The sequence below is a fragment of the Petaurus breviceps genome, unplaced genomic scaffold (assembly GCF_028583685.1).
Source record: "Petaurus breviceps papuanus isolate PSGF00001 unplaced genomic scaffold, PetGlider_PUasm1.0 90994, whole genome shotgun sequence".
Lineage (NCBI taxonomy): Eukaryota > Metazoa > Chordata > Mammalia > Diprotodontia > Petauridae > Petaurus > Petaurus breviceps.
Genome location: NW_027187393.1, coordinates 7,928,649 through 7,943,779, shown reverse-complemented (window position 1 = coordinate 7,943,779; position 15,131 = coordinate 7,928,649).

The following is a 15,131-nucleotide window of genomic DNA, read 5'->3' as shown; positions in this document are numbered from 1 at the left end:
TGTGTGTGTGTGTGTGTGTGTGTGTGTGTGTGTGTGTGTGTGTGTGTTTAAATTGGAAGGTACTATGAGGAGTGGGGGAGGGAGGGAACAAAATGCATAATTAAAAAAAAGAAACCTGAAATCTGCATAGTTATACATAGAAGGCTAGAAAGGACCTTAGAGGCCATCAAGTCTACCCCATTCCTTTTACAGACATGGAGAAACTGAGGCACAGAGAAATTAAATCACTTGGTAGGGCTACACAGTTAACTGAGACAGTGTTCTAGGCACCATCCCATATCTGTGCAAGGGAACTTCAGGGGCTCGATTCACTAACATAATGCCTGACAGATAGTAGACATTTAATCAATGATAGTTGATTGATTAGCTTCCCAAGTGTGGTTCTAGAGAAGCTTTTGAAAGAGAGATCCTGGTTTAATTCCAGGTTTGGGCACTTCTCTTACTCTCTGGATCCAGGTTTCCCCACCTATAAGATAAGGGTGGTTGGTCTAGATATCTAGAGTGGTATACTGAAATGAACTCTGGATTTGGAGTCAGGACATCTGGCTTCAAATCTTCTTCCATTTATGATCTGTGTGACCTTGGACAAGTCACTTAACCTTTCTTTCTGGGCCTCAGTTTCCTCATCTATAAAATGAAACAATTAGACTAGATGACCTCCTAGGGTCCATCCCAGCTCTAAATCTATGATTCTCCAAGGTTTCTTTTATTTATTTATTTTTCGTTTACAACATTCAGTTCCACAAGCTTTTGAGGTCCAAATTTCCAAGGTTCCTTTTAGTACTAGATCCTATTATCTCATGATCCTAAGTCATGTCTCATCTTGGAGCTTTGGTTTCTTCATCCATAGCATTGGAGATAACACCTAACCTGCTCTGCCTCCCTTGCAGGGTCACTGTAAGAATCAAATAAGGCACTGTAGACACACCATGAAAACACACCTGGATCATCCACAGTACATCCTCATCTTTCCCTCCCCTCTGAGAGTGATGTTTGGAGAATGTGCAAGTGACAGATGGAGTTCATCACCCAATGAAACAAGAGGCACTGTTGGGGGAGGGATGAGGAGGAGGGTCAAGGATCATCACAGTAATTGAAATACCTCACCTAATTTTGCTAGAATACCATTAATCTATTATACTCTGCTGGTGTAGGGGATTATGAGTTAGAGGACTTGGATTAAAGACCCTTTTTGGCCATTAATTCATTGTGTGACCTTGTGCCTGCTCCTTCATGTCTCTGAGCTTTGGTTTGACCTTTTATGAAATAGAATGATTCCCACCCTACTTGCCTCAAAGAGCTCCTGGGAGGATTTCATGAAGTGAATGTCTTGCTGTTAAATAAAATTATATGGAACAGTCAAGGATGGAAGAGTTGAAGAGGAAGACCAGTGAGGTCCAAGGTCAGAGAAGGCAGCCCCAGCAGGTAGGATTTGGGTTGGGTCTTGGCTGATGGGGAGGATTGGCTAGGCTGAGAGGGGAGGAAAGTTCCTTATGGGAAAGGGACAGGAATAAGCCTGGTATAAGAGGGAATGGAAGCTTATCTGCTCCTCCATTCCAACTGGTACCCCTCATCCTGGGTGTCAGGAATGCCTAGAGATAGCTTGGTAGTACAGTGAATAGAGCACTGGGCTTGGGGTCACCTATGTCACAGGGTTGTTGTGGGGATCAAATGAGATAATATTTGTAAAGCCCTTAGCCAGTGTGTGGCACAGTGTAGGCACTTAATAAATGCTTATTCCCTCCCTTCCTCTTTCCTAAGGACCATGTGCCAGGGAATGCTGAGGCTAGAACATAGGATCTGAATCACAGACTTGCCACTCTTTCAGAACATCAGCAGAATGATGTTTACTTTCTCCACATTGGGTTGAGGTCCTTGGAGGTCAGTCTTGGGATCCAGGTGGAAGTTTGGGGTTAGAAAGGGTAGGGAACAGCATCACATTTACTGGGCAAAGAAATAAGAAAAAGAAGGGAGACTAGGAGATAGAGAGATATGGACAGAGCTATAGAAAGCCTTTGAACCAACAAAAGAGAAATAGAGATTTAGAGATGAAGAAAGAGAGAAAAGGAAGCAGAAATAACTGTAAAAACAAAAGGAAATAGAGGGGCAAGAGAGGAAGTTAAGAATGGCTTAGACAACATCTCAGGTCTTTTCCAACTCAGAATCTCTGATTTAATGATTCTGTGAATGTATATAAAGCCTTCTATAACCATAAAATGTTAGTTACTATTATTAATGGTAAATTCAAATTCCTGTTGAATAAATCCCTTCTGTACCATCCCCAACAAGCAGTCACTTAGGCTCTATCTGAACAGCTCCAGTGATGGAGAGCTCATTATCTCTTGAGGCAGCCCCTGGCACTTTTGGAAAGCTCTCGGGAGGATGTTTTTCCTACATTAAGCTGAAACAACTCCTCTTTGTTCCTAATTTTAACCTTTGGAGATAAGAAGTCTAAATCTTCCACGACCTCCACAAGATAGTACTTAAAACACTTGAAGATGGGTATCCTGTCTCATTTTCTCCCCCAAGTCTTCTCTTCTCCAGGCTAAACACCCTCAATTTCTTCATCTGGTCTTTAGATGGAATGATATGGAGGTCCTTCACTGTCCTGGTCACATTCTTCTGAATTGGCTACATTCTGTCTTTGTCTTTCAGATCCTTTAAAATAGGGCTCATGTCCCACTCTGCTCCTAACCTTTTCTTCTCTGGGCTAAAGCTTTTTCTTCTCTGGGCTAAACATTCCCAAGCCTTCTACGTGATAGTCCTATAGTCTGGTCTCTAGCAGTTCTCATAAAATTTGCCAACTTACTTGCTTGGGGTAATGGTGATAGAAGAGATCAGTCCACTGCACTTAACTTCTTCAGTATAGCTTTAGTCTTTCCATAATGATTGAGGACCATTCTTTTTTTTTTTTTGAGGCAATAGGGGTTAAGTGACTTGCTCAGGGTCACACAGCTAGTAAGTGTCTGAGGGTGCATTTGAACTGATTCCAGGGCCGGTGCTCTATCCACTGTGCTACCTAGCTAACCCTATGAGCACCAAAATTTCACCTCCCCTGATATGAGAACCTCTTTTCCCAAGTCATCTTCCAAAATCAGCCAATAACTGGCAGGGAAGGGTGCCAACCACACTGGTACCAAAAGTTGCAATGTAGTAAGTGGTGTTACTTGGGGCACAACTGAATTTCTAAATTCTTGTCCTAGACAGATGCCTTACCCTTTTTTCCAGGCTAAAATCCATCCCTACCAACTGGAATGGACTTTTTTGGGAGGAGGAACAATGTTGTGCTGGTAAAATCTAATAACTGGCTTTCTTATTTACTTGTAACATATTTTTAAGTTTAATCTATACTAGTAATATTTTCTCCATCACCTTAAGTACAGGCAATCACCAAAATAATAAATCAAGTATTTGATCATTTCTGAACTATTAAAGGATGGAGTATCCCTTTAAAAAGCCTACTCTGGAAGGGCAAACATAACCTGGGATGATGAGGAAAGCTCTGATCTGGATTGTTGGAGGGGTTCTGGGAAGACAGGCATACTAATACACTGTTGCGGGAGCTAGAAATTGATAAAACCATTCTGTAAAGCAATTTTGAACTTGGATCAAAAAGTCGCTAAACTATATATCCTTTGACCCAGCAATACCACTAGTAGAGATCAAAGAGATTTTAAGTCCCAAAGACATCAAAGAAATAGAGAAAGGTCAGATACGGACAAAAACACTTAGAGTAGTACTTTTTGTTGTAGTAAAGAACCAGAAATTAGGGAAAGGCCTTTCAATTGGGGAATGGCTGAACAAATTATGATATATAATATAATAGAATGTCACAGTTTTATGCTATAAGAAATGATGAGGGGCAGACAGGTGGCTCAGTGAGTAAGAGCACTGGCCCCAGAGTTGGGATGACCTGGGATCGAATCCGGGCTGTGATACTTAAGACCACACTCAGAAATAACTGGCCGTGTAACCTTGAGCAAGTTAACCCCAATTGCTTTAAAAAAAAAAAAGAAATGATGAAAAACGATAGACTTAGAAACATTTGGGAAGATTCATAAACTGATGAAAAGTGAAGTGAGTACAACTAGGAGAACAATACTACAGTGATTACAGCACTGTAAATGAAAGACTTAAGAACTTTTATCAATGCAGTGACCAATCATGGCTCCAGAAGACTGATGATGAAGCATGTCACCTACCTCCTAACAGAGAGGGGATGAATTATAGGTATAGAAGAGATATTTCTCTTCAGACATGACTGACTAAACACAAATTTGTTTTGCTTCACTATGCTTATTTGTTACATGCTAGAGCTTTTATTTTGGAGATGTTGAGGGGAAAAGAGTAGGGATAGAAATGCAAAAAAGGACAAGAGGAAAAAAAGTGTTAATAAACATTTTTAAAATATACAGAAGAGAGCAGAAGGAATTTCAGAAGAAGACACAAACAAGAAAGGGTGTCTATACTGCTCCTTTAAATTTAATATACACAGTAAAATATCAGTCTGTATGTAATAGATTCATGGTCCATTTTTCCAACCTGGGCCAGTTTGTCCCTCCTTAGGCAGCCTGGTGGCCCTCCTTTCTTAAGAGTTCACCATATTGGTGCCAGAAAGTGCAGGGGTTCAATCAACTTTAGCCCTACTACTGTAGCTTAGAACTCCCAAACCCAAGCAATCCATCAGCCTCAGCCTCTCCCAGCATCAGAGATTATATGGATACACTTCTACCACTCCATCACTCCTCTCCTCACTAATTTTTTTCTTTGCTTTTTTTTGGAGAGGGGAAGGCAGGGAAATTGAGTCTGTATTTGAAGTCAGGTCCTCCTGACTCCAGGGCCAGTTCTCTATTCACTGTGCCACCTAGCTGCCCCTAACTTTTTTTTTTTTTAAGGAAAAAGAGTCCTGGGCTGGAAGATGAGACCTGGTTCCTATTCTTGGCTTTTCCATTTATTTTGCCACATGGTCACAGACATGTCTCTTCCCCTTTCTAGAATTCATTTTTCTCCTGTGTGAAATAAGACAAGTATTCAGTCATCCCCAGCCTATGGAACTCACCAAGTTTGTTGAAATCACAAATTTGTAAGATTTAGAGCTGGAGATTATCTAGTCCAGTGATTCCTTTTTTTTTCCTTTTTGAGGGCAACTGGGGTTAAGTAACTTGCAAGGTTACATGGATAGTTTGTGTGTGTGTGTGTGTTAAGTGTCTGAGGCCTGAACCGAACTTGGGTCTTCCTGACTCCGGAGCCAGCGCTTTACTCACTGCACCACCTAGCCGCCCCCAAGTCCAGTGATTCTTAATCTTTGCTATGTCCTGAATGGTCTGGGGAAGCCTATGGACCCCTTCTTAGAATAATGCTTTTAAATACATAAAATAAAATACATAGGATTTCAAAGGAAACCAAAGTTTAGTGAAAATAAAGATGTAATTTTTTTCTCATCCAAGTTCAAGGACCCCCAGAAATATATCCACTGACCCAGGTTAAGAACCCCTTATTGAGATACACAAGAGAATTAAACCAACTTAAGATCCCTTTGAATAATCAAGATGCTATATTCTGAAAGAGTTGATGTGGGGCTATCAATCAGTTACATTTTAGTGTGAATTTCTTTGATCACATTGCTTACTTAACATCTAGTTGAGAACTGTAGTAATGATTGAATGGGGATGGGTTTGAGTTTTGTTCTGTTGGTTTTTTTGGCAGGGGTGGAATATGGGAAGCAGGAGAACTTCTTGGCAGAGGAAGAGAGGGTGCCTGAGTAGGATGAAGAATTCTAAAGACACCAAGGGAACCCCTTTGACTGTTCCCTCCCCTCACCCCTCATAGATTATAGGTCCAGAAACTCTTGGATGGAGCAGGTGGCTAATTCTTTCTCCACATAGCTGTAAACCCTAGGCAGATGGGATAATGGCAGAAGGCAAAACTTGAGACCCTAAATTCTGACTTGCAGCTGAAACTCCCACCTGAGTCAGACAAAAGGAGAAGATTGTTGGATCTGTATGGTAGCACAACTTACAAGCCAGGAGCACTTCAGTCAGAGAAGTCAGTAAAGGGTATTGGAAGGAGCCCTGGCTTTGTACTCAGAGGACGTAGGTTCAAACTATTGCTCTTCTACTCATTACTCATGTGACCTTGGGTAAGTCACTGTTAGCCTTGCTGGGTCTCTGCTGCCTTATTGGTAAAATGAGGGGATTGGGCTAGATGATATTGAAGCACTCCTTCTAGCTTTAAAGCCCATGAACATTGCTTCAAAGTGTATTTTTCAAGCCACTCAGCTCCTTTTCAAGGTGAAGGGCTTTTTTTTTGTCGGGGGGGGGGGGAAGGAGGGGAACAGGCTAACCAATTCTTCAGAGCAGGCCAACAGAGGACTTCCAAACCCCATTAAAGAGCCCAGAGAGTCCCTCAGGAGGCCATCAAAATTACTTTTTTATGCTCTCAGCATCTTCACATTGGAACAAAGACTAATCCAGCCTCACAGGCTGTTCCCAATCTTTGATACTTTTGTTTTTTTCGAAAAAGTAACTTGGATGACATCTATTATTGTCTTTCCTTTGTTTGCCTTGAGCTAACATCTTCCTTGTCCTGAGGGACTGCATAGGGCCTGATGAGTAGGAAATTGTGAAGATGAGGAATGGAGAGAAATGTGGGAAGATTTGTAAGAGCTAGTGCAGTCAAATGAGGAAAAGCAAAAGGACAGTCAACATCTGGGTAGCATTTACAGGCTTGCAAAGCACTTTGCATATGTGAACTCACTTGATCCTGACAACAACCCTGAGAGATAGGTTATTATTATCCCCATTTTGTTTTTTTTATTTTTTTTTTAGCCTTTTGGAGGAGGAAAGCAGGGCAATTGGGGTTAAGTGACTTGCCCAAGGTCACACAGGTAGTAAGTGTGGCAAGTGTCTGAGGTTGAGGTCACATCTGAACTCAGGTCCTCCTGACTCCAGGGATGGTGCTCTATTCACGGTACCACCTAGCCTCCTATTATCCCCATTTTATAGAAGAAACTGAGGCACAGAAAAGTTAAGTCACAACACTAGGATGTAACTCAGGAAGAATTCGAACTCAGGTCTTCCTGATTCCAAGTCTGTAGATTTCTACTGTACCACTGATCTGCAGAGACACAATGACTTCAGTCAAGGAAATGAAAGATCATGTCAAAGAAGTGGAATTCTAAGCAACCACAATTCTAAGAAGGCTCTTGATTGTTTTTATTGCTTATTATCAAGAGATAACAAAACAGACCTCTGTCTGAAAAGTGGGGGGGTGACAGACAAGGTGTTTGCATCAAATTTTTATTTTGCTTAATTGTTTGTATTTGTCACAATGGAAGATCCAACCTAGCAATACAGGGAGGGAACAGACATTTATTAAGCACCTACCACATGTAGGCACTTTACAAATACATTCTCATTGGACCCTCACAACAACTCTGTGAGGTAGGTGCTATTCTTAGCCCCATTTTCCAGTTGAAGAAACTAAGGGACACAGAGGTTTAGTGATTTACCCATCATCCCACAGCTAGAAAGTGTCTGAAGTTGGATTTGAACTCCTGACTCCAAGCCCAGTTGTTCTCTCTACCTAGCTGCCTCTAGGGAGTGGGGGTGAGGGGTGGAGAAAAGACCTATACAATGACAGAAGACATCAATAAAGTAAGATTTTTTTTAGGTATAATGGATATATTGCTTGCCTTCTCAAGAGGGAGGGGAGGGAATGGAAGGTGAGAATTTGGAACACAAAATTTTAAAAAATGAATGTTAAATTTTTAAAAACTGTAACTGGGAAATATTTAAACAAACAAATAAATATATTTTAAAAGACCATGCTGTGGAAGATAAGCTGGACTTAGAGGCAGGATCCCTGGATTTGAATCACAATTCCAACACTTAAAAATAGTGTGGCTTTTTGCACACATCATTTCATCTCTGTGACCCTTAGTTTCCTTATCTGCAAAATGAGAACAGTAACATTTGTACCTGGAAAGACTTGTTTGATGAAGTGTTCTGTCAGTCTTAAAGTACTACATAAAAGCAAGCGAATACCTTCAGTTTCCTCATTTATAAAATGGGGATTGATCATCTGTGCCATAGTTCTCTCCCAGGACTGTTGTCAGGGAGGATACTTTGAAATTCACAAATCAAATTCTGTAGCTGTTCACAATTCACATTGCATTTTCACCTCACAATTCATTAAACAAGTATTTATTAAATACCTAGAGTACGTGTCATATCCTGGGGAATACAAAGGCAAAAACTTTTAAAACAGATACCTGACTATTTTACATTCTATTATCCTACCAATGTTTCAGGGCACCCTCTCTTCCCCTCCCAAGCAGTTCTCATGCTCTCAAATTTCCCTCTTCTTACCTCAAACACCTACAAAACAAAAACAAAACCTGCCCTCAGTCACTCATTGCTTTGGTTCTCAACTAGTTGTTCAGAAAGCAGCTGTTTTCTGAGTAAAGGGAAAAGGAATCTTCTCTTTCACTCCTTGTTTTACTGTTGATGTATAGATGGCATTTGTTGGTGGGGAGTCATGTGAAGTGGGTAGACAAATAATATTGTTTCCATTTTACAGACAAAGTAATTGAGGCTCAGACATGTCCAAAGTCACACAGTTAATAAATTCTGCCGGAACTCAAACCCAGATCCTTTCAATTTCAACTTGTCATTTTTTCATTAGCGTCCTACCTCTCAATATAAGCATTATTGGTTTGCCCTTGAATTTAGGCTGCCCCTCTAAAAGAGGACTTTTTGGGAAAGAATTCTCTTTTGATATTTTCTTTGGAAAGGAAAAAAATTATACTGGTTTACACTTTGACCAAGACCAGGACAATTAAATAAATATTATAGTTACATGCGGTTTTTATATAAGCTAGACTTGGGAAAAATTAGTGAAGGCTATACTCAGATGAATCCAGGAATGCGGAAACACTTTGTGCACTGTGTACAGGTAAAGTGATATTGCTGATGTTTTTTATTTCCTAGCTGATCTCCTCCTCCATGTTTTCTGGTGGCACAGAGTGGGCTCTGGGTTCTGCAAGCTCTGGCAGGTCCTATGCCACGTAGAGAAGCATTGATTAAGGGGCTCCTATATGTCAGGCACTGCACTAAGTGCTGAGGGTATAAAGAAAGGTAAAAACAGTCTCTGCTCTCAAGGAGCCCAGATCTAATCTAACACAATATGCAGATGTATACAAACAAGATATACATAGGATAACTTGAGGTGATCTCAGAAGGAAGGCACTAGCATTAAAAGGAGATTGGGAAAGGCTTCATGCGGAAGGTGGGATTTTAGCTGAGGCTTGAAGGAAAGCAGGGACACGAAGAGGTGGAGACCAGGAGGGAAGCATTCCAGGCATGGGGGCAGGCCGGCTGGCAGGCTAGGGAGAGTGCATGGAGTCAGAGATGCAGTGTCTTGTGCTAGGAGCAGCAAGGAGTTTGGTATCACTGGAGGGGAGGGTAAAGTATAAGAAGACTGGAAAGGCAGGAAGGGCCCACAGATTAAGGGCTTTCAAAGCCCAATGGAGGATTTTATATTTGATTCTGGAGACTGATGCCAAGCTAAAAAGCTTTCATGTATGGATCCAGGATGGACTGTATGCCTGCTCTTCCAGGCTCAGCTGAATTAAAATGCAGAAGTCCATCACCAGGGGCTTGGCCACCAGGAGATGACTGGTTTTGGTTCCAGCAATTTCTGACGTCCATTTCGTAAAGCATGGAAGGCCTTGGATCTTGACATTCTATCTTCCCTACACCGCTCATCTCCACTTAGAATCCCTGGTCTGGCTTCCTTGAAAGTTCAGCTCAAATGTCGGATCCTACACGAGCCCCTTCTTCATTCCCTCAGCTGCTGGTGCTCCTCCCCCAAGTACATTTACTTCATATACATCTGTTACATATTTTGTATAAATGTATCCTAGCTTCCTCCCTCCATAGAAGTTAAGTTCCTTGAGGGCAGGCATTGTTTCATCTCTGATTTGGTGCTTCCATTAGTAAGCATCCGGTTTACTGATTAACTTGTAATTAGCAAATGCTTTTTGATGGATGGAAGGATAGAGGGAAGACCCACAGACCCATGAACCTGACCCACAGGATCACAGTTTTAGAGTTGGTAAAGATTATAAAGGTCAATGAGATTAACTCCCTCATTTTACAAATGAGGTAACGTTCCCATAGGCAGTTAAGTGTCAGAGCAGAGATTTCAACCCAGGCTCTCATTCCAAATCCACTGCTTTTTCTACTGTTTTATGCTTCCTCCCTTGATATATTGGTGCACTGTTAAACTACTATAGAAAGGTAGAATTATTATTATTATTCCTTATTTCATAGGTTTCCATGGCCAAAGAACTCATCAGCTAGTGGCCAACCAGCATTGGCTGAGTGCCTCTCCATATTGAGCTAGAGTGATCTTCAGATTGCAGATTCAGTCTGCTGCCAAGACTGAATTTAGAGGGATATTGTCCAGAAAATGCATTATTGAAAAAAGGAGGCCAGCTGGTCATGCAGTGAGAGGGAGAAGCATGATTCAAGTGATACACTGGTACCCACTGGCTTTGGAGTCAGAGGACCTAGGTTCAAATTTAACTCTAACATTTATAGCCTGATTAAATGCTGCATTTGTCACTACTTCATTGTATGACCCCAGAGAGTTACTTTCCCCTTTCTCAATGATAGTTTCCCTATCTTTAGAATGAGAGGGTTAGACTAGATGGCTTCTATGATCCTAGGAAATATAAAGAGTCTCAATCTAGCATGTTGGGTAGATCACTGGGAGAATATTTCTGGTCAGGCATGAATGAGAATTGCTCAGTGTGAGCAAGTATAGGTAAAGCATGATCTGTACCTACAGAAGAAATATCCATTGATCCATTGATAAAGTACTGAATTATACTGTTATTATTGGAAGCCTCAACTCAATGCCTTGTCCTTATTTTTCTTGACCAACTTCTGGGTAGTTTCCACTTAAACTTCATTCTTGAGTTAGAATATCAGTACTAGAGAGGGACAGGGACTAGGCTGGTGTGATTTCATTGGAAGAGGCAACACGTGAATGAGGAAACTCCTTCTGCCAATGCAGACTGGTGCCTACTCTACAACCTATAAAGCATTGCCTGGGGCACTGAGAGACTCAGTGACTTTCCTAAGGTCACACAGCTAGTATATAGAGGTGTCACTTGAATTCCTGACTCTGAATCCAGCTCTCTAATCATTATGCCATAATGCCCCTAGCTGGCAAAGCTAGAAAGACCTTTAAATTCCAGCTCGTCCAATTCTCATTTTACAGAGGGGGAAACTAAGTCACAGACTGGGGAAATGACTCACTCACAGTAATGGAGGAAGTCAGTGGCAGAGCCAGAATTAGAACCTGGGTTTCAGTCTACTGGATTCTACTCATGGCACAGAAACTGTTTGGGTCTAAGGAGCTTATCTCTAGAGGGTCTTATTAATCTTTATTCAATGCTGCCATGAAGTCTACTCAAGCCTGTTTAATATTCTGCTTGGGAAAGCTTAGAGGAGAATAAAATATTTATCAGTGGCTGGTGGTTTGCGGAGGCCATTAACAATGCTATGCCTCTCTCTGCCTAGGAATCTAATTGCCTTCATTGTCCCATATTTGGCTTCATGAAACAGAAAAATAACTTCCCAAGCTAATGGCTGAGGACTAGCCCAGCCTTGTCAATTCAATTCAACAAACATTTATTAAATGCCTACTATGTGTCAGAGCATTAGAGAATACAAAGACAATAATGAAACAGTTCATTTCCTTCTCTTAAGGGACTCACATCCTATTTGGGAGTGGAAGGGAGAGGATATACCCTTTTCCCTCCATAGAATGTAAACTCCTTGAGAACAAGGACTGTTTTCATTTTTTTTCTTTGTATCCCCAAAGAAGAACATGATGCCTGGCACATAGTAGCTCCTAAAATTCTTCTTGAATTAAACACACACACAGATAAGAAAATACAAAATAAATTTTAGGAGGAGGAGAGTACTAATAACTGGGGGAGGGAGGATCAGAAAAGCTCTCTAATGGAAAGAACCTTGAAAGAAGTTAGTAATTCTGAGGTGGAGGTGAGGAAGGAGTGCATTTCAGACATAACTGTGCAAAGGTATGAGGAAGCAGGAGTTAGAATAGCATGCTTAGGAAATAGTGGGCTACTCTGGAATGGAGAGTACGTGAAGGGGAGTAACACGAAATAAAACAGCAAAGACTGGTAGGAGTCAGGTTATGAAAGGCTAATTAAATGACAGGCTGAGGCTTTTGAATTTATCCCCAAAGCAATAGGGATCCATGGAAGCTTTCAGAGCAGGAGAATGACACAGCCATATATATATATTTGTATTATAGGAATATCAACTTGGCAGCTACATGGAAGGTGGATTGGAGAGATGAGAGGTTGGAAGCAGGAAAACCTTTCTTCCCTGCCTTCTGGCTCCAATTTGGTTCACTGGTTTTATTTGTGGTGTCCAGAGCAGAAAGGGTTTTTAGCTTGGGATTGCCTTTCCAATCTCAATCTCTCTCTCTCTCTCTCTCTCTCTCTCTCTCTCTCTCTCTCTCTCTCTCTCTCTCTCTCTCTCTCTGTCTGTCTCCCCCTTCCCCCTCACCCCCTATCTCTCTCTTTCTTTCTCTATCTCTCCAGGAGGAAACTGAGGCCCAGAAAGGGCCCAAGGTTGTAGAGTTGGTAAGAAGCAGGGCCATAATTCAAGGTCATGACTTCTGATCCCACATCCTATGTTCTTTCCACTGGGCCCTGGGCAAAGAGGCTTCTGGGAAACAACCTGTGGTTTGTTTTTTTTCCAGAGCCCAACAAGAGTCATGATGGGACAAATCCTGTCTGCTTGTCGAGTCTTTACTAAGCACCATTTTGTGTAGGGAAGGAGTCTACCCATATGGGTATGGGGGAACCATAATAATAATGAGTGATAATACCTTATATTTCTGTAGTACTGTAATGAGCTTTGCTGTTGAATTTCCTCATGGCAACCCAGTGGTGTAGGTAGCAGCAAAGTTATCATCCCCATTTTACAGAGAAGGCAACTGAGGCCAAGAGCATCTGAATAATTTGCATAAGATTACATAGGTTGATAAGTAGCAGAAGCAAGATTTGAACTTGCTCTGCCACTTACTTACATGCCTAGGAGATCAAACTGTCAATAAACAGACACCATACTTCCCTGGCATTTGGGCTCAGTGGGTCACTGACTGCAGCCTGAACTAAACTTATGAATCTATTTGGGACACCTAATTGTAGGCTTCCTCTCTATGGCTGTGGAAAGAGCATTGGGTTCGGAGACAGAAGACCTAGGTTTGAATTTCTGTTGTCACACACTAGTTGTAAGACCTTGGGCCTCTTCTCCTCTCTCAGCCTATTTCCTCTTTCACAATGGAGACAACAGCAACGAAGGTGATAATTACACTTCCTGTTTGTTGTGAGGACTATATGGATGTTGCTTTAGGTAACAGACTTGGGATTTCATGGGCATAGGGAATTTCTGAATGAGGAACTTTCTCTACCAAAGCTGGTCAGCACTTTCTGTAATCCTAGGGAATTTCTTAGAAAACTTAGAGGTTTTAAAACATTTGTCAGGCTTTGTCTGGTGCAGGACCTGAGACCAGGTTCTGGGATCCAGTTCCGGGATCCAAGGGCAGCTCTCTACCCATTCACTCTGTGTCCTCTCAGGAATGACAATGATTTCCCTTCTCCAGGAATGGGCTGGATGGAGAGAGTGGCAAGTGGGGAGGGGGAGGAAGTTGGGGTGCCTAAGGACAGACAGTCCAGCCCCAGGCAAAATCTAGAAGTTAGTGATTTTGTCTGTGTTCTTTCCTTTGCTTTCTAAAACTAAAGCTTTTCATCCGCTTTCTTGGCGCTCCCAGGAATCTGGTGGTATTTGCCTCCCAGTGGAAAGCAGTCTAAGTGAACAACAGCAGTAAAGGCAGGTTTGAAAGGATCTTTCCTTCATTGGAATATTTATTATTGTTCTTTGTTGGATGACTAACCTTCCCAAACGTACAGGGGGCTGCTCATAAGGGGTTGTCACATCCACTCTTAGCATCAGAAGATTCAGAGATGGATTTCAGAGCCTTAGAAACCATTCCTCCTATCTCCACCAACTTTACAGGAGGACTCTGAGGCCCAAATTGGTTAAAGGACTTGTCCAAGGTCACACAGGTAGTAAGTGGCAGAGCAAGTTCAAATCTCGCTTCTGCTACTTATCAACCTATGTAATCTTAGGCAAATTATTCAGATGCTCCTGGCCTCAGTTGCCTTCTCTGTAAAATGGGGATGATAACTTTGCTACTACCTACACCACTGGGTTGCCATGAGGAAATTCAACAGCAAAACTCATTACAGTACTACAGAAATATAAGGTATTATCACTCATTATTATTATGGTTCCCCCATACCCATATGGGTAGACTCCTTCCCTACACAAAATGGTGCTTAGTAAAGACTCGACAAGCAGACAGGATTTGGCCCATCATGACTCTTGTTGAGCTCTGGAAAAAAAACAAACCACAGGCCGTTTCCCAGAAGCCTCTTCGCCCAGGGCCTGACTGCCAATGAACTGATGCTGGGGCCTGCATAATGACTGAGCCTGCCTATAGTGTGTGCCTTTGACCAGTGGCTCAGCTCTCCAGCTGCTTGTCTGGCTCTGTCCCCCACCCGGAGAGGTAGAGCAGGGGCAGTGTATAGGCATTTGTGTCTGAAGTCCGTCCCTGGACTTTTCTTTTCCTCTCTAACTACACCTGTCAGGGAAGGGTCTGAGGCCAGCCAGCCACTTACTCTAGAGTATGAATGCTCTTATTGGACAGTGGGAGAAACTGAGGTCCAGAGAGGAGCAGGGACTGGCCCAAGGGCACATGGTGAGTCAGGGCTAGGACTCAGGTGTTCTTCCCCGCCCTCTGTTTTGCCCCTTTCCCCTGGCAGCCTTCTTGCTGGCAAAACAGAGACCCAGGGCTACCAGCCCAGGCTCTCTGGCTGCGGCTGCGCTGACATCCAGTCTAGTTGCTGGCTGAGCCAAGCATAATGTGGCCCTGGAGGACCCATGGTCGCTAATTAGCACTTAATTAAGCACCTTGGAGATACAAATAAGAATCTGAAGGCTGTGTATGGTTCTCCGGCA